The sequence below is a fragment of the Rhynchophorus ferrugineus genome, unplaced genomic scaffold (genome assembly GCF_030347505.1).
Source record: "Rhynchophorus ferrugineus isolate W39M unplaced genomic scaffold, kcgeb_rfMv2 rfM1, whole genome shotgun sequence".
NCBI lineage: Eukaryota > Metazoa > Arthropoda > Insecta > Coleoptera > Curculionidae > Rhynchophorus > Rhynchophorus ferrugineus.
In genome coordinates, this window is record NW_027472580.1 from 83,558,183 (window position 1) to 83,580,990 (window position 22,808).

Sequence of the window (22,808 nt, forward strand, 5' to 3'; positions counted from 1 at the left end):
GATACGGCGACTATATTAGCTCATCTTAATTTAATATCAGCCACAAGGAATCTTCAACTTAATCTTAACAAAATCAATTTATCGTTGAAAAAATAGCGTATAAAGTTGAATGATGATTAATGAATGCGGTAAATATTAATAGTCATGAACTCCAGACAGTAGATAATGTTAAATATTTGGAAATACAACTGGATCGTCGCTTAACTTGGAAGAAACGTATTCTAATAAAGCGTAAACAACTCGGGCTTAAACTAAACAAAATGTGTTGAGTTATAAGGGGTAAATCTAAATTAAAACTAGATAACAAGCTATTGCTGTATAAGCCAACTCTTGGGCCCGTATGGAAGTTGGTATTGAACTATAGGGTACTACCAGCAAATTCGGCGTCTTCCAATATTTCCCTAAAACCATAACGAGTGTGCTCAAGTTGTTCCTATAGAACCAATATGTAATTGTTTACAAAATAAATTGCACTCGGTGAATATGAACGTTTGAAGTTATGAACTGAACGCCTAGATGGTCCCGATGTCTATTTACGCCAGGATATCTTAGTTTTTAATATAATTTATATATAATCAATGAAACACAGTATATTTCTCCTTTCATGACAAAGAAAAAACGATTTGAAGAAGTCAGTATATGAAGCGACCTTAAGCAAAATGATATTTAACAATCTTAATGTGTAGATCTGACCATTGCAACTGCGACTTGAGCTATTTTTGAAATTTAAAATTTCACCAGGAGCCTCAAAGTCAAACGACAAATATGTTTTTGACATTAGAACACAACGATACAGATATTGACGTAACAAAAAAGCAAATATCTGAAAGAATTGTTGAGTATGTAATTAATGTATGTCCATCAGTTCGATATTAAATAGAGACCTGGATATCCGACCAATTTCTGCAAATAGTAGAAGATCGAGAATAGGCAATATTAATTGATCTAGAGAAATACCAAAAATTAAACAGAGATGCTAAACAAAAATTAAAACCAGAAAGAGAAGCCTACTGGAATTGAGCTGCGTCGAAACGTGAATATTGGACGTTCTACGAAATATTTGGGAGATCAGGCAGGAGTAACTCTACCAACAACAATACTCAAAGAGCGGATGGAACCTAGCAGATGGAGGGAATTTTTCATGCAGTTGTACAATCATGACCCACCATAGGGATTAGAAAATCCGCCAGCAACTGGTAGTCCAAGAACTTTATTTTTTGATGACAACCCAGCAATGGACGAATTGCAAACTACAATAAAATAACTACAGCAAAGACAGCAAAGAGTGGTAAGACAGCCGAAGTCCACCAAGTTACGACAGAAATGATGAAGGCCACTGGAGAAACGTTTTTCAATGACTTCACGTGCTCTCTGATACAAATATGATGAACGGAGTGTTCTAGCGTTGGGAAGTATCGACTGAAAACAGTCGAAAAAGTCGATAGTTTCAAAACAGTCGAAACAATCGATAGTCGTAATTACTATTTTCAGTCAAATGGACGGTTCGACAGTTTTTTCAATTCGTGGTGTCAGGCGAAGATGTAAGAATCCTATACTCTACAAACTGTGAGAGAGGAAAGGACAGAGACAATTGCTTGGGGCAGTTGATTTTATATGTGGTTATATTTTCCAACGTTAGTATAAGCGAGACAGAGATGTATAAATTCCTTCACGAACTAACTTTAAAAAAGAAAAGGAAAAAAATAATTACTGAATACTATTACAATAATAACGCAACATGTAACTTATACTTTAATTTTTAACGAAGTAGAACTAGTTTTATATTTGAATGTTCTGTGGTTCTTTTTTTTATATATTTTAAAGTCTCTTTTTATCAACTATGGGTTTATCTGGACTGGACCTACAGTTTAACGTGGGTTCCGAACCACGGTCCGCACCATTAAAGCCTACCGACTGGCGAGTGACTAACTTTAGAAATCATCCTAGAAGACATCCGGTCTTATCTAACCTGGTTACGGCGTGACTGGGATCATTTTCCTTGTCGGATTTTACACTCTTGTCTAGAATATTCACAAGTTTTAAACAATCTCAAACATATATTTATGACTATGCCCCAGCAGGATTCGAACCGGCGGCTATCGCAACAGTAGGACTGTCCCACTGCACCACCAAGCCGGCAGTTCTGTGGTTCTGAAAAAAGGAATGGAATTTTTCTATGGAATGGAATAATACCCCACAAATGTTTCATTGCATTTAATGTGCTAATTGCTATTTGTAAATAATATATTATAATAAATATACACAATACAATAGAACTTAAACAAAACCTAAAAACAAAAAATGTACAATAATCATAAATACTATATAAAAATTAAGCATATACCTAATCATAGAAAAAAAACATGATAAGTTAAAAATGACCTGAATTAAATGATATAAATGAGTTATTTATTATTGAATGGAAATATATTTTAACAAAAATCAAGAGACTGATCGAAATATTATCTATTATCGCCATAAAAACAGTTAAACTATTTTACTATTTATCATTCACAATTTTAATATTTTTACCCTATTACATTAACAATCTTGAAAAATATCGTAGCAAAATGCTAAGATATTAATATACAATATATTGTTATTTACAAGTACATTATTTTTTATTTAGGAAACCGCTTGAAGGATTTTTTAAAAAATCTGTGGTGTTAAATTTTAATTGAAAGTGAAACCATTCAATTGAACATTTTAATTATTTTAATTATGTTTTACTATCAAAATAACTTACGAGAAAGTAGACAATAATTTAAAAGTGCACACTTTTACTTTTTCTTTTATGTTTATGAATACTATCTCTTAATAAACCCCAAATAGTCACCCATCATGTATTCATTTTAAGGGCCTTGATAACGTTGCTCGAAGCTCATAGTGTCCTGGTGAAAATGCTCTCTTTGTTCTTCCGAATACGCCCCCATGTTGTTTTTAAATTCAACTAAATGAGCATGCAATATATGAACTTCTAATGACATCTTGCAGCCCATGGCTTTACCTTTTTTTAGCATATTTTCAACTTGCTTTTTGTAGTTTTTCGCTTTGTTATTTCCTAAAAATCCAGAAACTTTTCGATTGCGATTGAGCAGCGTTGGAAATTTTTCATCAGTAAAAATCTGTCTGATTTGCGGACCAACAAAAATCCCAGACCTAACCTTTGCTTCTGATAATTTCGGAGAAAATATCCTCAAGTATTCAAACGCTTCTGAGGTTTGATCGAGTTTTTTAACAAATTGTTTCATCAACCCTAACTTAATGTGCAGAGGCGGCATTAACACTTTCTCTGCTTGAAGGCCATGACCGTTGAGTATAATGTTTAGCATCCGCTCTGCTATCCCATAAACACAAATAACACGGATACTTTGTATATCCAAGCAAAATTTTAACAGCTTCATAATTTTCTTTAAGATGTACTGAGTGAGCGATTGGAAAAGATCGGAATTCATTTCCGTTGTGTAATAATACAGTTGTTAAGCTTTTTGTAGAGGTGTCAATGAATAAACGCCATTCGCTAGGAAGACAAGATATGCCAATTTCTTCGAAAATACCATGAATTGTCATTGAAAAAACAAAGTCCAGCTTCTTTTGTGAAAAATTTTGAGAGTGTTTCATGCCTAGTCCGTTGATCCGTGATATTAACATCATCAAGCAAATTCCACTGTTTTAAGCGAGATCCTAAAAGCTCTGCTTTACTTTTTGGTAAATTTAAATCCCGAGTTAAATCATTGAAATCTTCTGTAGTAATAAGATGGTGTCTTGGTTGTCCTGGTGTAGGTAAAAACTCCTTATCGGAATTACTTTCATGAGAACTAAGAGATGAGCTATTTCTTCGCGAAAATTTTTTCGGTGGCTCAGGTATTGATCGTGTCAAATCATGTGCGATTGGAGCAGAAGAGGATTCCAGATCAGGATATTCGATAGGTTTTCACTTCAATTCAAATTTTGCATTCACAATGCAAAAGTAGCAGTCGTTAACGTGATATTTTGGTTCTCGCCAGATTCTTGGTGTTGCAAATTTCATTGACCTTTTCTCACCTCGATACCAACCTAAAATATACAAATAGAAATTAATATGTCTATTATATTTAATTCACCATTTAATTAAAATTTGCTGATTACCTTCCAAACTTCTTTTACAATTATTACAAGCAACCTCTAGAGCCCAGGTCTTGTCTTGATGTCTTGAAAGGACAGTTAAAATATGCTTCGTAGGCTTCACTGATAACTTGAGATATATTTAGTTAGTATTTTAGGTCTCGAACTTTAATAAATTGGCCACATATATTAAGGTATTCTAGATTTGTACAAAACACCTGATCGTAGTTTATTGCTCAAGTGCCATCTATCAGCGCTGTGTGAACGTTTAAACCCCACTCTGATCGGGTGGTATTTTTAAATGTATTAAAAATAATTAAAATTTATAAAAAATTCAAATATGGGTATTATTACTATAACTATTACAAAAGCAAACTTTATACCAAAAAAGGGTATTTTCTTTTCGTTTTTGTTCACAACTAAGCGGAAAATCATAAAATAAACTTTAAGACAAAGAACGAAAATTTTTTTGTAGAGTCGTGTAATTGATTTGTAGCAAATATTGGAAAAATATTGGATTGAGAACGATCGGATATAAAGAATGGGGAACCAACAATATGCGTCAGATATACATACCTGAATTGACGCAATAAATTAAAATTCAACACTCGGTATGGCGTCCGCAATGGCGTACTTTAAAATATATTTGGCCATTTTTATTTTTAGACATTTCCATTTATTACCAAAACAAGGCTTTATTGTTTCGTTTCGTTGCGTATTAATTAATCTTTGTGTCATTTGAACCAGACTAATTAACGTGCATTAAATAAAATAAAAGAATGCCCGTCCAGTTGACAAACATGATGAAAACAGGATAATAAATTATTTTTAACAGTAATTAGTATAGAAATTTATTAAAATAACAGTGGCGAGATCCGTTTCTGCACTTAGTAGAACTAAAATTTCAGCTCAATAGGGGTTTCAACAGCCCTAAAAGAGTCAGGTACAACTTGTATATTTTGTTACGGACTTGAGAACGTGATTTTGTATAATATAATTATGTATTAATGTAATTTTGTTGTACGTTCGATACGATATAATAATTTCCTCAAAAAAATCATGGGTATAAAGTTTTAATGCACCAAATCTATATCTATTTTCCTCTTCTTAAACATATAGATTTTCTGACATGATGTATTTTATATTTTTTACAATTTAGCTATTTTCTGGCTGTGAATTTATTTTGAATATATGCCTTTGGATCAGCAGCAGCAGCACGAAACAACTGAATGTTTCAATTGCTACTAATTTTGGGTACAAAATGCATGGTAAAATAATGAAGGTTTTTTATTTTAAATAAATTGGGAAATATTTATTACGTATTCTAATAAAATTTAAAGTTTGGTTGTTCGTCTTTAACCGACTTCAGAAATTGAGGAGGTTCTATGTTTGGCTGTATATATACATTTTTTAATGTTATGTTATTGTTTATGTTATTTTTAGGACCGATTTTCAAGAAGAGTGGACTTTCTAAGTTGTACTGTTGGATCTAAGTCAGGATCTGATGGCGGAAGGAGGGGAAATCGAGGTAAACCATCAAATTTCAAAGGCACATACAATTTTCAATACAGTTTTCACATATTTTTTTATCTAAAATAATCAGATATTTGTGTTTAATGTTATTACTGAACTGATTTGACGAAAAATCAAGACTAGTTTAGTGTAAAAGCCGTCAAGTTTGCCTTTTAAGCACTAATTTTATCGTATGAGAAATCGTATAAACAGTGCTTTTAACTGTTTCTATGGTGTAACGGTTAGAGCGTTTAGCTCACACGCGGAGGTCGAGGGATTTATTCCCAACGCGGGCAGCTACTCTTTTTGTTCTAGTTTGGTTAGAAAATTCGTTAATTCTTATTAATTAATCTTAATTGTTTATTTATTCGTATTTTTCTTCATAAAGGCTGCACTTATACTTGGACTATCCATTGTAATATTTGCGCGTACCGACTTCGAGGTGATCAGTTGGTACTAGTTAAAATAATATTGAAGAGATAAATAAGTTTGGGCAGATATTAAACTAAATTGTGTGTATATAGTAGGATATAAAATACGTATATCACATAGGTTAAATAAGTTTTTTGTTTATTTTTATTGAGTTATTACAACAATTATTATGTGCATATTTTATTTTAAAACGTTTTGTTTTGTCTCAAAAATCTAAGTTTGATTATTTTTTAAATTTTAGTGAGTTCCTTATTATTTTTTTTAGGTGTGATTATATTGTTAAAAATATTTACAGCATATATTGCTTTAAAAGCCATCTTCCAGTTTATTGCATATACAAAAAATCTTCTTCTTTTTCATTCAAATAATTATTTTAGCATTTCTCTTGTAAATATCCCTTACATCTTTCCGCAGAATAGTCCATTACTGAAACCCATTTGGCTCAATATATATGATGATCATAACTTCGAAATCAGAGTTATTGAATATTAGTGAGTTATTGATTTTTCATTTTAATTGGTGTCTTCATTTACTACATCAACTCTTAAATTCGAGTTTGAAGAAAAGACCATGAAATTGTGTGTATGTGATCAAGTGGCAGATAGTAGTAGTCAAGTAGTAGTATTATCTCTCTGCTAATCCTGCAGACAGAAACAGTCTTCAAAAAAGTCGTCATATTGAGATTTTGTGCGGAAAACGTTATTTCATAACAAATTTAATAATTACTCTTAACTGAACTGGCAGATTTATGTGGCGTGATGACGTAAAAAATTAACTGTTCTTCAAAAAACCTCCAATACAAAATTGTCACAGCATGAATTACAATAACATATTTATGAAATTTATAATTACACCCGTTTATAACTTTTAAACAGATAGGTATTTTACACTTTGACAACAGGACTGTCAAATTAATTTGCCAGTATCCGAAAATATGACATACAGAATATATAATATATTTCATGTTGTTTATTTAAAACTAGAGCTAATCAGTACTGTGTAGTCTAAAACATATTAATTGTTGGACAGTGTTGTATACGTTTTATATCGGTTATTTTACAAAAAGATTTTACGCAAAATTATATTTGTAGTTATAGTTTACATTTATTCTAGAATAATAAATAAATAGCATTGAATTTGCATTTGAGTTTATGGTCCAATTCTTCATATTTGAATAATAACTATTCAAAAATCGTAATAAACTACAACTCCTCTAGTGAAATCAACTTTACTTTGGCTTTTTTGTTTATAAGAGAGTTAAAAATTAAGTGAATACTTCCTTAAGAAGATCAAAAGGTTCGTTTGGAGATTATAAAATAAAAATACAAAGTCACAAAACTATGCCATTTACAAAAACATTGCTGTTTATGCATGAAAATGAGACACAGTGATTTATGAAAAATAAAACGAATTAAATCACATATTCTAATATTTCATTCACTCGAAGTTCAGTTACTCTAAGTAGAAATTCGATATATCTCTTCGGGGATTAGCACTAAATTGATAAATTTATTAATTCAGATTACTGTCGTAACCTACTTGAGTAAAAAAGTGCTTTCATTAAGCTGACGAATCTGCTCATGGTGTTCAAGCATCACCAACATTAATGAACTCAAGTCGAATTATTTTAATATTCAACTTATTTTCGAGATTTAGCTCCTGGATTTCCTAATGTTCTTAGGCTAGTTATAGAGGAATATATTTCAGGTCGAGAAATCATTGCTATCCATAAATTAGGAGGAGGGTGGTGCAATAAGTGCAATGAAGTTGAAAGAATTCACGATGAAATGATTCCAGAAATTTTCATTCTATTTCTGAAAACTCAACGAAAATTCCACTGTACTTAGTATATGGTACAGATAACACACTCTATATACAAAAATGCTGCACAAATCATATTGACATACACAAATGGATAAATTCTGGTATACAAGAATTAAATTTTCATCCAGCAACAATGTTTTTATTTGATTATTGATCGAATCGAACGTATTGTTAAATTTTTTTTATATAATCAAAACTGCCACTCAAAAGGGTTAGGGAGGATTTAATGGCTTTTTTCGATAACATTTTAACAAAAGAGTATTAAAACTTTTATGGAATATAATCCTGCGGTCATTTTTATAAGGGTAGGCGTTCATATTTTCGTTCTTTGAGAAAAAATGCGATTTTTTTATAGCCAAAAAATAGCATTAGCGATAACGTTTTCAATTTTATTTTTACGTAGGTCTTTATCAGGGAAATTTTTGCAGGCAAGCATTCAAAATATAACTGAGGCTTTTTATTTAATTGTGAGGATTGTACCTACTTGTTTGCATAATATTTGCATCATATTTTATTATATGAACAATACTAATTTATTTGTAATTATATAGAGAATATACCTACTATGTTAATATTGTAATTTGCTAGCGCATGGTCGTAAATTTGTGTTTATGATTGTTTAACATTTGTGATTGACCTTAGGCAATAGTGCAAAATCCGACAAGGAAAATTATCCCAGCTGAGCCCGAGGAACCCTAGTTCATAAAAGAAGACTTTAAAATATAAAAAATGTGTATGTGTTTGAGCTGTACTCGGGATGATTTAGATTTAAAATTAGACCTAGTAGGTGGAGCGATAGGTTTACAGGAATTTTTACATTTGATTTTTATTTTTTAAAACCTTTTTGAATATAGAACATATAACCGAAATCCCTAATATGTATGTGACAGACTATTTTTTAGAGTTAATTTGTAATTGTAATGATCTTATAGTATTTGTTTTAATATGAACAAAATTATTTCATTCAAACGATAAGCTCGACAATATATTTGGTGTCCAATCCAGATATATTATATTGAGAAATATAATTACAACTTTTATTGCTCATATCTTACGTACTTAAAATATAACGATATTCTAATACTCATTTTTTAAACATTTATCTTTGCAATATTTAATTGACATGTATCCAGATATTACTCTCTATTTTCCAGTCTCTAGCTCATTTATGGTTTTTGTTAACTGTCAATTTACTACAGCTCTAGGCGGAGATATGCATTTTTAGATTTTAGATAAGCTATGTGGTCAGCAAATACTCCAAGTACTGTTTCTTTTCTGGTTGGGATATCAACAATGTCCCAACCAGTGTAGTGTTAGCAGAGATTTGTGCTAGTTGGTTCAGCATCCAGAATCTACATTAACGGAATCATAGATTAATTTGAATTTGTCACATCGCTTATATTGAAGAAACAAGACATACTTTACACATCGGATGATGCTTTGGATACAGAAAGTTTAACGGCCAGTACCTTTACAATATTTAAACTTTATCTAGTCATTTCCTATTGGTAATTACTATTGTAGGTTTCCAAACCTTAATCGCTTTTACATACCCCGATACTATTCTAGAGGCCCCACTTATGATATTTATGCGAATTTTCAAATTTTGTGCTTTCATATTAGTATCCAATATTTCCGTTGTGGCGAAAAGAAAATCTCTCGGTATATATCTCGATGATAGAAGGTCTATTTAGGTCGATATTATGAAAGATAATAAACTGAGAAGTTCAAACTCAAAATTAAACACCTATAATGGTTAGTTAGAAGATACCTCCAACTTGACTTCAGATTTTGCGTTGATTTATCAGCTAATAAACATATTTGGATTTATGGGATGTTAATATGGGGCTACACGCTACCAAAATTAAATTATTCGGTCAACTGCCATTGCTTATCACTAACAGGACAGAAAATCAGAACTTTAGTCTTCTGGTTAAACCACAACAAACGAGCTTGTGTAAAGTGTATAAGTGTTAATAAAAGCTCAGAACTTTGCATTATTGGATTTTGCCATATTATCGATTAATGCTTCCTTGGTGTTACATTTTTAAATTACATTTTTATTACTATTTGTTTGACTTTAGTTTAGAAAATCCTTGTTAACAATTGGCATTTATCGTAACTAGATATAATGTTTATCAAGCACTTGGAACTCAATAATCAGAATTATATGTAGTCACAAACATATTATCATATTTTTACATTGGCGTGGTAAATAAATCTCAGTGAAATATATAATTTAAAATCGCATCTAGCTTGCCGATCCGTCCAAACAAAACAGATTCGCTATGCTGTCACAATGAATGTTGTACTATCTGTGCTTTTGATATTGTCATGGTGAAGTGATAGAATTTTATAATTACGACTTAATTTTAAAAAAATTGAAAATTAATGCCATTGAAACAGTACGATTAAAATTTTTGACATAATATGGAACTATCAACATGATTTACAATCTATTCGTATTCGATAAATTTTAGGATATATTGATGCACAAATATAGCCTCAATATCCCATGTTTAGAGCGTTCAATCTTTTCCATTACATTTAATTTAGTGGCGACACGACCAAAATACTAACTGTATTGTAAATAATGTTGGATGACGTTGTTGATATCATTTTAATTTCCGGACTGAATGCAACACATAGAAATAATATCATCTAGTTTGACGTTAATGGCTATTTTGATGCGCTGTTTCATATAAACTGTATGGAAAATTCGGAAATTTATTCGAATTATATTCATGGTCGAACAGTTTAAAAAACAAAGCATTTAGTATGAACATCGAGTAATTTTGCGTCGTGTTTGATTTTATGAGAAATAGTTTTTGTAGATAATTTTTTATCTGACAAAATTATTGCGTCAGTGTGGATATCTATGTATTTTAGGTTTATTGGTGCAGGACCTAATTAAAGGCCTTGATGAGGTTAACATAACCAAGCCCAGGTGGTTAAATGTGTGAATGTGATTGTTATTCATCATATTTAGAACAGAATTAATCACAAACATATTTTCAAATTATCGTAGCAGCAGGAGGACAATCCTATTTAATTACTAAACTTATAAATAACTAGGTATAGATTTCAATTAAGGATTACTGTTATATCATTTTAGACTTGTATGTGTTATAGAAAGTACCTCGTTGTCAACATATTGAGTGTAGTTATTGGAAATTCTTAGACGTCTAATTAATTAATGTATTCAGAATCCAATTAAGGACTCTTAAGAAAAATAACATTCGTTTATTTATTCGTAGAACATATAGAACAAAACACATATATAAGTTACTGGGAAAATATGGTTGAGTATAGAATTTATCATGCACCTAAATAAAGATGAAACTCGCAATATGTCCATTTATTGAGATAAAAACCTATAATTTTTTCCAATATACCCTTGTGAAAGCCTGTCATCGTGTGTTCGTACTTTCGCAGAATATGCATATTTATCATCAAGGTAAGAAAGTCATAATAGGATTTATTTTAAATCTTTTAAAAGAATGTAGCAAACTAGCGAATATATTGACTAATATCTTAAACGGCTACCAGAAAATAAATGAAGAAGTACCCAAAATAAAAGGTGATGATCATCTAATCAGTAGAAGTTATCCACGAGCCTTCTTTCATGTGAATCATATATATGAGTTAGACCGTTTAATCAACGTGTGAGTGAGAGTTCGTGTTACTTGTGGAGTTGTTACCCACTACTTGCTACTTCTTAGTGTTTTTTTCATTGATCGGTCACAAGGGAACTTACAGTTGTACTATGCATAAATCAGTCAGTGTAATTAAGTGTTTATGTTTATTATATTAATCTCCAATCTTAAATTTTCAATATATAAAATCAACAATGTTTTAATCTCTCTGCTCAGAGAAATATTAATAAAAAAGAAAAGGTTAATGCTACAAATATTTAAACATTTTCGGAAAGTATTTATAAAGATAGTGTTTCGTTCAACAAACTTTATCAACCAGACACAATTGTACTGTAAATTGTAGGTTACATGTTCTATGAACATCTTCGGTTGAAATTGTTCCAAAGATGTAAATATTATAATATTTTATACAAATTTATAAAAATATAATAGAATAAAAGATTACAAAACTAAGATTAATACAAATTAGTTTTTTCCGTAAGCGAAAGTATTATATAAAATTGTAATTTATTGCCTTTGATGCGTTTCTAATTTTCATAAATTTTCATCGTGCATCGAAAAGTTGTTATGCAAGAGAACACTTTTGCGCCAGTTAATGGTTGTTATTGACCTATCTCGAATTGGTTCATCGCTCAGGTCGTTCACCTGTTTAATTGACAATAAATATATTCGAACCAAAGAGTTAATTTATGAACGATCTAGTTCAAATAAAAAATAATAAATTTATTTAGTCTCGACAATCTGGATAAACTTTGTTTGCAATAATAAAATCAAGAGTTAAGTTTTAGTTCCAGTATAAATTGAAAACGACAAAATGATTTTAGAATATGATAATGCTGGGTCAATTGCAAACTTTTATAAAATCTGTGTAAAACACTTGAACCCCATGATCTCCCTGGAGAGTCTCAGATCAGCTCAGAAAAGTCACCCTTTGGCATAGAGTATTAGGGAACTCCATACTAGCACAACAAGAAGCGGCACAAATATTTTTTGTCTGTGTATTCCCTTCCACAGGGGAATCGCGGGTAATGAGAGAGCCGAATACCTGGTGGGAAGGGAAGAGGATTCGGCTCCAATGAGTTTTCTTTATTGGAGGTGTAATGTAAAGTCTTATTGTAAAACCATTTTTAGAAATCTCGACTAACTAACTACGTTGGGACCTACTAACTAACAATAAATTACGGGAATTCAAGAAAGACTTCTATCAAAATCTCATTATTCGAGATATAGGAAGGCATAAACTGATCTTCTCTCGACTACGAATAGGGCATTGCAGATTCACCCATGAATATCTGTTAAAAGGGGAAAGATCTTCTATCAAACTTTATTGAGTTCAGATATTTACTAATTGAATGCCGTAAGTACAAATCCCTCAGACAGGGACTTCTAATAGCGGACATAGAATATTTGGTCTAATTAAACAATTGCCAGGGCTATCTGCCCTGCAGTTAGTATACACTGTTTGCACTACTCATTCTATTTCCTTTTTTTTATATATTTTATATAATCTTCTTAAATGCCTTGTTTATTTTAATAATGCAGCTTTATTTATTCATATATTCTATTTATAATCCCTATGTTTATACATTTGCGTTATGTTATTAATTGTAATCGTTTGTGTATATTGTAATTTATTAGTAGTTTTATGAATTGTATATAAATTTGTACTCGGCCCTAAATAGTCCAAGAGGCTGATGGGTCATGAAATATAAATAAAATAATTTTTCAGTTAAAAAAATATTTATTAATTGTATTGGATACAGCTGACCTACCACCCTCAAAAAACAAGACTGTTGCAATATATACTGACGATACAGCGGTTTTATCATCACACGAGTATCCAATATCAGCCTCAAGAAATCTCCAAATTCATCTTAACAAAGTCAAATTGTGGTTGAAAACAAGGCGTATCAGAGCAAATGAGACAAAATCTACCCATGTGAAATTCATTCATTGTAGAAAAACTTGTAGCTCAGTAAAAATAAATAGTTATAAACTCCCGCAAGCAGACAACATTAAATATCTGGAAATGCATTTTGATCAATTTTTAACATGGAAAATACATATAGTGAGAAAACGCAAACAACTTTGGCTTGAACTAAACCAAATGTATTGGCTAAGAAGCGTAAATCTAAATTATACTTAGATAACAAGGTTTTGTTGTATAGTTCAATACTTAGGCCCATTTAGACCTATGGTATTGAACTGTGATGTATTATTAGCAAGTCTAACATAGATATCCTCCAGAGGTTCCAAAATAACGTGTTACGAGCCATTCTCGATGCCCCATATTACGTGTCTAACAAACTGATTCAGTGCGATTTCCCCTCAGAACACATAAAGCGTGTGATTCGAAGTATTAGTGCAAAGTACTCTGAAAGACTGTTACTGCATCCCAATGCACTCGCCAAAGAGTTAAATGTGCGTGATGACAGTGAAGTGTGTAGGCTCAAAAGTAAACTACAATATGAATTGATTAACAGACACATAGAGTGAGACATAATATTCTCTAGCATAAGTTGGAATAGTTTTTAGAATAAGTTAGGTTAAATTTTAGAATAAGTTAGAATAGTATCTAAATAAGATTTTGATTATAAGTTATACACCAGGTCACTTACTGAAGGATCTTCTACATGTCAGTAGAATTATATTGTATAACGGAAATCATATTATAGTGATTATTACCCACCGGAAGATTGTTGAAGTTCTAAGACATTAATAAAACAAAAAGAAATTAAAAATATACACTAATAAAAACGGTTTCCTATCTTTCTGGTAACATGATCGAATGATTTTGGCATGAGAGCGATTCAATAGTCCATCCATTTCCACATCATATGATTCCTTAAATATTTTGCACCGTGTGCCAGTCAACCCATGCTACATAAATCTGAATAAATGGTAATAATAAGGCACTATGTTTGGTGAGTACGCTGCATAAGACATATTTTCCCACTTGCAGTTCAACAGCGTTCACAACTCTGGCAACGTACGAACGAGTGCTGACATGCAAGAGGTGACTTTGAGTCTGTTAGTTACTTAGTTTGTTTAATTGATGCCAAAAACGATCTACAACACTAATTTAAGTAGATTTTAGTAGCTTCTAATACACTACGAGTTGCTGATTGCGCCATATGCACAGCAAGACTTTATAATCATGAATATGGCGTCGATGCGAAAAGCTCTTTTAGATTAACTGCTGCCTTTTTGCTCATGGGTAATAATCAGATCAGTGATCCAGTAATAGATTTACTTAAAATTGATAGTTGGAATCTTGGATATCTTTGTTCTATGGATAACTTCTTTTATTGTCTAACAAGTAGTGAAACCGTGACGTAGCGCATCGCAGTCATATTTCCTCTTTTTGTATAATCCTGTCGCGTGTAAATTTCTGACATATCAACTGGTAAGCTGTCTTTAATAATAGAAGATATATAATAGATAAATTTGTATCCAATTAGTTTTGAATTTAATTAACTATTTTGACCCTCCAGTCCTCCTCTTCGTTATTGATGTTAAAATAACTACTTTTAAATACTTCACATTTTCACATACAGATATCACGGATCAAAATACATGCAAGTACCTAATATTTATGTTAGCTTTAGTGATACAACATTTGCTAGTTTCAACAAAATTAATAAAAGGTAATTTACCGTGTTCATTAGATATTGGTTTTGGAGAGAAAAAACTCATGAAGCTAAACAGTGAATTAATAAGGGTTATGGAGACTCCAGGGAAATCAACTATTATTGAGTGGTTTGCTGAATTTCAATGCCATGATGTCGTACATAAAACAAAAAAGAATATGAGAATATCCGTAAATTAGATTTGAAGCTCCTTAAAATTAAGATGTTAGGAATAGTTAAAATATACTTTTCTTAATACGACCGAGTGTTTATTAATCGATGTCTTATTATGGTTAATTTATTATATCAGTAGTTTTTTCTAGCAATCCAGTTCCGACGCCAAATAAGTTCACCGGCATCCAATTAAAAAGCAATAAGGGGAACGACATTTTTAATTTCCCCCAAAGACTGTTCGTTTTTCTCTTGTGGCGACGTCTGCTGAAAACCTGCTTAGGCGTATTTGCAGGAAAATAAAGGAAATAAATTTCCAGGCAAGCCACGATGAGGCGCCGAATAATTTCCGCACTATCTCAAATCAATTTCTCAGGAATCGGCTTTGATTTTACGATATACAAAGAAATGTGAGGGTTACTTTGTGTCATTTAATAAATTGTATTAAATGATTCTGTTTCAAATTGGTTTTGGTTAAAAATGGTACAAAATTGACTGTGAATATGAGTATTTTTTAAATATTTTGGGCATAGTATAATTTTTAGATATTCTTAAATTATTAATATCAATATTAATTATATTAAAACATTAATTTATCAAAATCTTTTACGAGATATATTTTGTTAAATCTTCATTATAAATAAATCTGTTACTACTTTTCATTTGAACTTGCCGTAAACATAATACAAGATGACGTGGTTTGTTTCGCTTCAATGTTCTGTTTTTCTGTGTGTAGTTTCAATGTTGCTCTGGGATAAGTTCGTGGATATATTGGTTTTAGAGATCATCGGGTTTCGCATTGCTTGGTTACGTAGCGATAAGCAATAGTAATGACTATGGTTGTTTAACTTTGATTATGATCTTTTAAGCTTTTCGTCCAACACTGTGTTTTTCGTATAATATATTATCAAGATGGACGCCTGGGTATTTCGCTCATACTTCCTGAACAATTGGGAATACCTTAACTCCGTTTCCTTATAATAGATAGATCTTGAGCCATTAAGCTCTACTTTCCATTCTATAGCCCATTTATAGATTTTGTTGACTGCCACTTGACTGACACGTAGTTTTTCTATAGTTCTAGACACACATATATCTTTTGCTATGACTATGTTGTGGGAAAATGTATTAAGTAGTGTTTCTCTTGTTGTTGGCAATATAGAAGAGATACAGAAGGAGCCCCAAAACACTACCTTACAGAATTCCATCTAAAATAGGTTTGAATGATGAGGGAATTTTTCACGAGAAAAATATGTCTTTGCTTTCTTTTAATAGTATTACAGATTAGTATATTTTCGTATGATTTCGAGCTATTTATCAACGTATTTTTTTATATATTCCCCTTGAATATTACCAAGGCCAGTTACTTTTTGAACTCATCGCTGTCGATATAATTAGTTTAATAAATATAATATCTCTTTTTCGTTACTTTTTAAGGCATTTTTCATTACATTTCCCTATGGGTCTTTTCCTCCATTTTTCAAGATAGTTTCCACAAAAGAGATTTAAAATTTATTATTTATTTCCACAAAACTTGGCTTATATGAACTTAGTAAAATTACATGCACTTTATACAACTCTCTACAAACAAACCATTCATATACAATTTTTTCTTTACTTTTAAAATACTTCTAGACAAGGCCGCATTTTCTTTTTATGGATCTCCAGTTATCGGACTATTACGAATTGGCTTAAGTTTACGTTTTGTTAGGTTTTTATTACGAATTTAGTTTGTACAAGCATGTTTTTTTTTTGTAAGTATATCTTACCTTAGTATTGATGACTGTGAGTATTAAGGATTAGAGTATGTTACATCCGGTACAATTCGATTAGACAACCTTCTTCTATGTTAATTCTAAAGATAATCAAACTAAGATAATTTAATTGTTGATTAAGCACTACCAATTATACAATGGATCTAACAGCGAAGTGACACAGTGGTCTTTACAACTTCTTATATAAATTTATAATTTAATTTGAAAGCAATTTCTGACTATCCAACTGACCCTTATGTTCTCCAAATTCAATGGTTAAAAAGAAAGAAGCAAAAAAATAGAAATATGATATCAAAATAAAATAAATGATATTATTTATTACTACTTTTTTATTTGCAATTAGAAATGTACATTTTAATAAGTAACGTTTCTATAATATTGGTATAAGCATTTGTAGTAATATATTTTCTCTAAGAGTCTTCTACACATTCCACGTAATTATAACAGAGTCATGTTTCTATTTGCACTTATATTGAACTAGTCTAGAAGTCAGTTAATTGATTTCTAATATCGGAGAATCAACATTTACATTTCATAATATTTGTCACATATCATTTCAGTTTATTAACTGAAACGCTTTCTAGGTATATATTAAGGTAAAGTGACTTCTGATTTTTCGAACTGAGGAAATTATTGAATGGTTCTTCATTATAATTTTAAAATTCAATTGATTAGTTAATTGTTTCCGGTTTTTCATATAAATTTAAATCTCTAATGAGTTTCCTCAAGTCTGGAAAATAAAATAAATAAAAAATAATAAATAAATATATAAAATGTTTAACTTTTTTTGTAATGTAATAAATAGGTAAAACTATGTGTCAAATTCGTTCCCAAATTATTTTGTAATATACCATCGATATATGACATATATGATTTAAGGGATTGATGTTCATATATTACACTCAGTGTATTACGACAGCCAACAACAGATAAATAATATGAACACCATGCAATACAGTACATCTTGTTGCACGTTGGAAACACTTCTTGCGTGTAAATTATGTAACTTCAACTGTAAGAAGACTTCATTTCTCTTGCAGGTTATATTTCAATGTATTGTACACTGTGCTTTGCGGCTATTAAAATATAAAAAATAAGCGATCGATGAAATGTGTGATCTATCAGTCTTTTAAACCATTGATGTATGGTTAACGGGAGCATCCATGATAAAAATTACAGAATTATTAACGTTTCATGAGCAACAGTATCCACGATAATGACAGAATACCCAAAATATGGTCAAGCATAATCGTCGAACAGGAATAGTGACAGACGCCAAGAAAATATTGCAGCAAAAGTTATCGAAAACTGTTACAAAGCTAACATTCATGAAAGGATTGCGATTGCGAAACCCTTTACAACGTAAGCCAACGCTAAGCTTCGAAGGGTGTGGCGAAAACATCATAAAACTGATCTTGATGAATGGAACTGAACACTTGCGAATGATTGAAAGAATTTGGTATGGTTTAATAAATCATTATTTGTACTGTTTCCTACAAACAAATGGATTTACGTACAGAATAAGCTCAAACAAAAGAAGAAATTTGAAACTATTGAGACACTCTACGAATTTATTCCACGACGAATTGCAACACTTTTAAAAGCAAATGGTGCCTCAATACATTATTAGTTCATTAATATTTTGTACATATCAGGTTTATGTATGTTTCATTAAAAAATGTTTAATTAAAATATTATATGTGAACTTTATCGAAAACTTTTTAATCGTTTAAATATAATATGTTTTAGGTAATACCCCTAACAAAGGTCAGTAATATATATTTATTAAATTACCATGAGCATTTCACGCTCAATAACTTTTTAATTCGTTTGCAATTAACGTGAACGTATTATAGTATTATATATAAATAAATTCCTGGACATTGTCGACGATTTATAGGATACGCAATTTGTAGTCAAAGACCCGATAATGTCCTGGTAAATAATGTTTTTATTTTTGTTCGCTGCTTTCCGAACGGAAATTAAAATAATATCAACTTCAGCCATCAATATTTAATGGGAATTTTGAATTTTAGTCGAGGCTGTAAATTAAATTGAGCGAAAATATTAGCAAAGTGAACAAAATATGAGATTATGGTTGTAATTAAATATTTTTATGGAATATTTGTTAATGGCTTTTATGACTGCTGAAAAATACGAAAGCTGTGTTTTGCGAAATGTTTATGTTGTAATATTTAGACTTTGTATTATAGTAATATATTTTGCTATATTTAGTATTTCCAATGGAATGTGTAATCAAAAATCGTTAATCGTTACTAAATAGAAACGTTATAATAATACTAGTCAACATAATCAGTTCATAATCGGTGCTTGGAGAGTATCTAATTCTCAACCAATACGCAGTAACTGCTGTGACCTCAAACAATGTTCTTATCTTACTTTTCATATGGTAATCTGTGGTATTTATCCATATCTTTTTCGGGTCTTCTGGCTAGGATGTCCTGTCGCAAGCTTCATTTCGTCCCAAGAGTCTGCGAGAAATTCGTTCAATTTCTATTCAACAGAACTATATGTCCAAGACGTTGTAACCTGCGTCTCTGAATGTGTTCTTCAATTGTTCACTGATTGCTACATATGAAACGAGTGACGCCACTTTAATATGACCATGGGGAAAAACATATAAAATTTTGTTTAAAATTGCCATTTGAAGGACCTCAAGCTTACAGGTATGAGACCGCATCAGGTAAAGGTTGGCAAGATAAATGTCCGAAAACTGCGGATTTTAGTTTTATTGTTTTTGATTTTTATCTCTATTGCAATATTTCCTCCCTTCACAGGCATCCTTTTAGAAAAACAAAAGCTACTTTACCAGGAAATTATATTTTCTTCTTCGTTTCTTAGTCTGATTCGTCGATTGTAAAAACCTTGGTCTTTTCTTCATTAATTCTTAAGCTATATGGAGCACAATGGCGCCACTATCTGAAGCGAAATTTACTATCATATAGTACAATCTTGGAGACTGGCTGCTGTCGGGATTTCAGCCTAATACGAAACATAGGTCGGTGATTCAATTTTAGTTTTTGGAAGAGAACTCGCCCAGCGAAATCAAAAACCGTTTGGATGCTGTGTACGGGGACCCTTTTCCTTCGATGACGACCGTCAAAAATTAGTTTAACGATTTTTAATGTGGTCATTTGCCCAAAAAATGGTTACCATGAAGGACAACATAACAAAAATCCACGATATTGTACTGGCGGACCTCGAAGGTACTCGAGATAGCTGAGATAGTGGGTATCAGAAAATATCGGTGTTGAGAGAACAGTTCAGAAAACCTCTTGGAAGCAGTATTTGACGTTGTTTAAAAGTAACGAAAAGAAGTTTCTGCATCCTTTTGTGGCCATAGATGAACTATAGATCTACTGGTATATATCAGAGACCAAGGAACAGTCGAAATAGTGGACTTCACCCGTCTAACGTGCTCCGAAGAAGGTGAAGATTGTCCTATCGGCTACGTACTGCTGCCCCATCCGTAGAATCAAAGTAACGAAAGTCACTCGTCGGGCAGAAATTTGAGGCGAATGAGGAGGTTATCGCCACCATGCAGACCAACTTTTCAGATGTCGAGAAAACATATTTTTCAGACGGGTTAAAGAAGTTGGAGCATCGCTGAGTCAAGTGTATGGGACTATATTGAGAAATACATCGCCACTTTTTCAAAATTTGCGGTTCATCTTATATATTTATATATACTTATCGGATCATTCACGTATAGCGCTAGCATTAGCGAATATAAGATGCTTGTAGCATCAAATGAAAGGCCATGCCTGTTTTTAAAAGCGTTTGGCATAAGAGCATTCACTATTATGTTGAAAAACAGTGAATCTTTCATCTCCTTGGGCAGCACAAGCTTGAATCACAAAACAATTTGGCTAATAATTTCGCACTCACATACAGCTAATGGAAGATATTCAGCTTTCATAGCTGCCCAAGGTGTGGACTAGTGTATACAAGTAAGCAGAATAAAAATCCATAAAAGGTTCCCCTATAAACTAGAATAGAAAGTGAACATTTTATACCTACCGATCATTGGTCTACATAATCAAAATTGAATCTAAATCCTACCTGTTCTTCTTGTACAGTTTACATAAATAATAATAATGGAATTATACTAGCATATATAACTTTGTTTTCTTTATTACGATTTCGCTCATTTTCGATATAGTTAGTCTCTGCAGAGAGTTATTCATTTATGCTCCAATTTATGAATCCCATCATTGCAATGTTCTTTTAATGAATTTTTAAATCAAATTAGTTTAAAAGGTACCAATAGTAATTTAAGTTTATTATTTATCCAATTTGGAGGTAGTTTCTTGAGTGGACTTCTTTCTTGGTAATCCCTAAATATGTACTAATATGGTGCCCGAAGAGCTAGGTTCACACCAGTGTTTGGCCTTTTTGTATTCATGATGATGGTAGTGAGCCTAAATATTAGTCTTCGAGTAGTATAATGGGTACAACAACCGGTTAATTTGGTTCTGTTGTTAAAATATAGCGAATTTGATTTCCTCGGTAGTATAGGTTAAGTTCGATTTGCTGGTTTTGGCAAACTGTTGAAAGAATTGTATAGTTTAATTGGAGACTGAAGTCTGTTATTAAAATCGAAAATCTGCAAATCAAAAAGATTTTTCAAAAATCCACAGGAATTTTATAATTATTTACATTTACAATTAGACAATTCTAAATTGTAGACAAATTATTTTTTTTTATATATATGGTTGGGGATGAAATCATTTTGATCTTACTAACTTCAATATCCCATATATCTAGCAAGATATTCAATCAAACCATACTATAGAATGGACAATTTAAAAGTAATAACCCATAAATTATACTAGATAAAAAGACGACGTAATTTTTTTACTTACCGGAAAGTTGTTGCGATTATTGTTGATCATTAGCTGCTGAGACTTGGATTATTTCGATTCTCTACTACCATTACGACTGAAGCAGACGATTAAAAATAAACGGCCGGAATTTTTCAGTCGGAAAGAAATTGTCTTCAATAAAGATAACGCTGGACGAAGAACACCTTTAGTTAATAGATGTTAAAAATAGAAAGAGATTAACCGGGAAGTTTTAATGTACACTCGTATACTAATGTGTAGTAGTTTAATACGTGTAGTCCGGACCATGTTCTGTTTTACTAATATTTGTTGTAGTCTCTGCAAAACTCTCTTAAGAATGTAAAAATGTCTTAATGGTAAGTTGATTCGGTTTTTAAAAATCTTAAAATGTTTTACCAGCAAAATGGTAAAATATCACTTATCAAAACGGTAAATATGTCTTTGATTGGTGTTTGAATGAAATTACAGTTTCCCCTCTTCAACATTTGGCTGGTGTCCCACTATCATCTTTCTTAACAAAATATTTGTATGCAAATTATATGATAATATTATCTAGATATTACTCGCCTTCTTTTACATAGTTAATCGTCAAATATCTCATTATGCCGGAAAAAATAAATAAATAAACAAGCTCATTGATTATTAAAAAAATTATAATACTAATTTATATGAAAACTAAAACAATTGGGTTTGTAGATGAAGGAATAATAATACATCTTACTGAAACACATTTATTGTCTTTATTTACTCGCCATATAAACTGGTGATTTTACAACAAGTGCCTATTGTCTTACAGGTACGAATATACATAGCATATTAGTTTATAAAACATATTAAAAC

The 22,808-nt window shown here is 31.3% G+C and overlaps 1 protein-coding gene and 1 pseudogene across 1 annotated transcript in view; both read right to left on the reverse strand.

Annotated features, from left to right (window-relative positions):
* Positions 1 to 22,808, reverse strand: part of LOC143200700 (uncharacterized) — a 190,421-nt gene that overhangs the window by 22,411 nt on the left and 145,202 nt on the right. The window lies entirely within an intron of this gene.
* On the reverse strand, positions 3,521 to 7,630 carry LOC143201453 (uncharacterized; annotated as a pseudogene).